The sequence below is a fragment of the Pteropus alecto genome, unplaced genomic scaffold (genome assembly GCF_000325575.1).
Source record: "Pteropus alecto unplaced genomic scaffold, ASM32557v1 scaffold147, whole genome shotgun sequence".
Classification (NCBI taxonomy): Eukaryota; Metazoa; Chordata; class Mammalia; order Chiroptera; family Pteropodidae; genus Pteropus; species Pteropus alecto.
In genome coordinates this window covers 36326-41328 of record NW_006440648.1, presented here as the reverse complement: position 1 = coordinate 41328, position 5003 = coordinate 36326, and positions in this window count along the sequence as shown.

Below are 5003 nucleotides of genomic sequence, written 5' to 3'. Positions count from 1 at the left end.
ACAACATCGACCAGGCATATTCTGAGATAGGACCATCTCCACACTTCCTCTTGACTCCCATAAGATGACTTGATGCCTCCTTTGTTCACCTACCTCTTATAAAACCTTAACTTTCCTTTTTTCTTTCTTTTTTTTTTTTTACCTTTGAGCATTCTCTCTATGGCTATAACCTGAATAAAATAATCTCCTTAATTGCCCAAAGCATTTCGTCTTTCACATGGTACTCATAATTATATGAAGTTAGTTTTGTTCTCTTCAGTTTACAGATGACAAAACAGAAATGAGCTGCATAGCCTAAGATGGTGCCATTAAGAAAGGAGGGAAATGTGATTCCCTCCCAGATCTGTGGCTCTGAAGCCTAGGTTCTTTCTACAACACACAGACAGGGCCTATGATTTACCTGTTTACCGGTCTGCTTCAGACCATGAGAGCTTCAAAAGCAGGGGCATCCAAGGCTCCAATTAGACTTAATTCTTGTTTGCTGAATGAATTCCTGAATAAACCACATCAACTCCCACTAAGGGAGTGTTGCAGTGTTTTTCAAACTTTCTTTTTAACCCAAGCATCTTTTTGGTAAGTAGGTAAAACAAATGTGAATGGCTGAAATTCTGAGCCAAAGGAGAATTTACACTTTAAGATGGAGAAATAGTGCTTTATCTAAAGTAATGGGCTCTCTGAAGAATTTCAGGCCTGATAGGGGGCAGGAGAGCTAATGTCCCTTTCAATATCTCCAGGCTTCTAAAGCCCTGAAGTGGCAGAATTTCTTCGAAGAAGTAAATAACCCACTTGAGACTGGAAGCTCTTCATTGGTCAGTGTGCCACATTTGTCATTCTATCCAACAATACCTCAGAATCAGGTGCTGGGAGATGATAGCAGATAAACACAACTTAGGATAATTGCCTGCTTCTGTTGTAAGATTCTCTCTAGAATCATAATATCCTTCCAATGAAGCAGGCCGCAGAGATCATTTTAGCCTGTCCCTAGACTAAGTAGGTTGCATCTCAGTGCAATAGGAACCTATACATTCTTAAGGATTTGTTTAAGACTCTAACAATGCTCACAGTAGGAAGTCATCATTTGTGTTTAGCTTCCATCTTTTGTGATGCATTAGCAATGTAAATTCTTTCTGCTTTCTGACAAAATGGTGGACAGCCTTATAGATTCAAAGTTCCCACTCAACTCTTAATCTACCTGAGCAGGTCCTCTGTTCCAATTTTCAGATTATGTAATCTTTCCTAACACAGCCAGATAGTCCTCTACTACTAACATGAAAGGTTAGATTGGAGCAGTGGATGAGAGAGATCAACCCTCTTAGGGATCTATCAGCATTTTTCTAAGGTAGTAGGTTTTAAACATTTTTGGATTCATACCCATTGTAAGAAATACATTTTATTTCATGACTCATTTCACACATACATATGTATAACTGAAACAAAATTTCCACAAAACAATACTTACTTTTACTGCATGCAATTCAACCCTAGTTTATTCAGTTCTATATTTTGGAAAATGCTGGTCATCATTGTCATATAAGTGGATCATGGACATACAACACTAGCACCTGAGAACCAAAACATTCTATTTCCATACTTAACCTGGATATTGAGAACTGAAACCACACCTTACTGTCTGTGCTAATGTCATTTTGCTCTTCTACTCTCTTCATTACTATGACTTTACTTTTCCAGGACTCCCTGCTCAGGCAAATGGTTCATTACCAGAGCATCCTGAAAAACCCAACAATTAACTCTTCAATGGAAAGCATCAACAGAGATTTTGAAATGCCCTATGAGTCTTTAAATCCCTCATTTCAAAATTCTTGTTTTGCTGTTTCCACCAATCCTGGGCTCTTATATTACGATCCTTACCTAATTCTAATCAAGCCCCTGCATTGAAAGACCTACCTCAAACCAAACTTCCAATTCTCAAGTTTTAACCTTGCCTTCCCTCCCTCTGTGATACCTCTTCTGCAGCTTTGCAGAGGTGATTTCTCCTTTACCCGGTAAGCAAGAAACTCAGCTTATACTTATCAACAGGCTGTGTTGGTGATATTTGAGGATCCAGCTTTCCATATGCCAAAGGGTACAGACACAACATGGAATTCGTTGGGGGAAAACTTACAAGCAAGCTGAGAAGTAGCAGAGCACACAGTCTCCCGAACTCTCCTTATTCCATGGAAAAGGCCAGTCACAGATATTCTGTGTGCACTAAGGCCAAAGTCACAGCAAAGTGAACAGGAGCTCCACCTCCACACTGGGAAAAGGGACTAAGGCGACACCTAGTTTCTCTAAGTAACAAGAAATGTATCAATGATCTCTTAGATCAGGAACAATGCTAAGGAGTGTGCATGATCAGGGCCAAGGTCTGCATACCAAGAGCCCTAAGAAGATTCTTGCTTGCCAGGAACACTGACATCAGCCAAAGGCCTTGTCTTTCCGCAGCTGACTCAGTATAGCACAACCAGCTCTCAGCTAAGCTACTTAAAAGGGGAAGGAAATGAGGCTCCATGGATATCCAGATTTGTTTCTCACCAATCACCCCAAAAGTGATTCCACAAATGAGTATTAGTTGCAATCTGCAGTTCAAAAAACAGTGCTCTAACTTTTGGGATGATTAATATGGTCATTATATTGATTGTGGCTGTCTACGACCATGCTACCCTGAACAAGTCTGATCCCATCTGACCTTGGAAGCTAAGCAGGATCGGTCCTGGTTAGTACTTGGATGAGAGACCACCTAGGAAGACCAAGTGCTATAGGTGTAAAAATAAATAAAAAAATAAGGGATTGCAATCTGTGAGATCAACTAAGGGTCGCTTTGCCTAAAAACAAAACAAAATAATATATATTGATTGTGGCCATAGTTTCAAGAGTATACACATATACCAAAACTCATCACATTTTACACTTTAAATACATGCAGTGTATTGTATAAAGATTATACCTATTTAAGCTGTGAAAAAATAATAAAAGAGATGAGTAAGAGTGGAGGATATACACACAAGATGGGTTGCATGTTGATAACTGTTAAAACTACTTTTGCCTGTGTTTGGAAACTTAATTTTTAAATAAATTTAACCACACAAATATGAAAAAAAATTTACAAAAAAACAAACAAAGAACCTGTTCTAAGGATCTGAATCATGGCTGCACAGTTATTATGAGAGTGGAGAGTGAAAGTTGCTCCAAAGCCCAAGCAGAAATAAATTACTTTATGTAAGTAGCCTTCTGTTACCCTGGTGAAAGAATTTCTAATATCTTAAGGGCAAAGAAGAAATATGGGAACTAAGTGGTATTCATGCATTCAACAATTCATGAAGAAATATTAATTGAACACTCATGTTCTAGGCACTGTTCTAGCTACTGGGGATGCAACAGTGAACAGAACAAAGTCCTGACCTTCGTGTAGCTTACTACATTCTAGTGGAAAGAGAGAGACTACCTACAATAAAACAAATACCGAATTATATAATTTCAGGTAATGATAAGAGTTATATAAAAAAAGAAATAGGTACAGGGATAAGAGAGTTACAGAGTTCAAGGAAGACCTCTAACGAATGGGCTCAATCTAGAGTTAGGAGTGAAACATTGGAAATGGAGACAGAGGAAGAAACAAGAAAAGGGAATTAAATACTAGAAATGAATGTATTTCCTAGATATTGGAAGGAAAGCTCTAAAGATAAGGGAGATACTGCTTAAGTGAAATGTGTCAAAGCCCCTGCCCTTACCCTACTAATAGAGGGGGATAAATACAGAGTTTGGGCAGGCTAAGTCCTAAAGAGTTGGGGCTCAGGAGTCTAGTCCTAGTGCAATCTTGGGACCCTTAGGAAACACCCAACTTCCTTCTGTCTGGGCAGGTTCTGTTAGAGTTGAAACAATACAGCTGGTTTCTGGGTGATCAACTTTCTGTGCCATTTTTTACTTGTCCAAAGAGCCAGCTGTGCCCTATATTGCTCAGAAATTGACCGAAAAGTCAGAAAACCAGAGCTTGGGGGCTGGACATCTAGGAACTGAGAATTGTTAAATCCTGGTCAAGGTAAAGGACCTACTCCACTTGAGGGAGTGTGACCTCAGATGAATCCTCAATACTATCGCCATGCCTACTACCACTCTACTACCTACCAATTTTATATTGTTTTAATTATATTCTTCCAAACAGGTTTATATTTATAGAATATGTAAATTGCTATTAATTATGTAAGTCTGATCATATAAATATTGGGGATAATTTGAATAGTCTTCTTTTGTGGGAATCATCCTTCCTATCATTCCCATAATCTGTGTTGCTATGTTATTATATATCTTTCCCTGCACATAACCAAATATTTCATGCATAGATGTACATATTATTTCTTTTTTCTGAAATGGGATCATATTATAAAAGGGCACAGCAAAGTGAACAGGAGCTCGCTTTGCTGTGCCCTTTTATAATATGATCCATATTATAAAGACTTTTCTACATATTGCCTTCAACAGTATCTCATTAAAGCCCCTTCAAGTCATCTAGTACAGCTGCAATTATTTCTTTTTCATGGTGGCATAATATTCCGTGGTAGGAATGTACTAATTTTTTCAACCACCCCTCATCATTAGGCATTCATTTTGTTACTATTTTTTTGCCATTAAGGGATATGATGCAATAATACTCTTGTACAAATTTGCTGGAGAGGCAGTGTTGTAGTACATAATTCACAGGGCTATATCTGGTGGCCATGCTAGGAAGGGTAAACAGGCTCTTAATTTAAAAACAAAACAAAACAAAACAAAACAAAACTGATTTGTACTGTTTGATATTTCCATGGTTTAAATACTTTCATCATAGCTGATGTCAAGCTACCAATGTGAAAATACTGAATGCAGAGTTGGGAAGAGATGCACACAATTGGCTCCAGCCAGTATAAACCCATTCCAGAACATCACTGTGAGGACTAATAAGAAATGTGGAGTTCTTTATGGTTTTTATTTGTTAATTTATTTTCATGGCAAGAAGAAGAACAGCACCC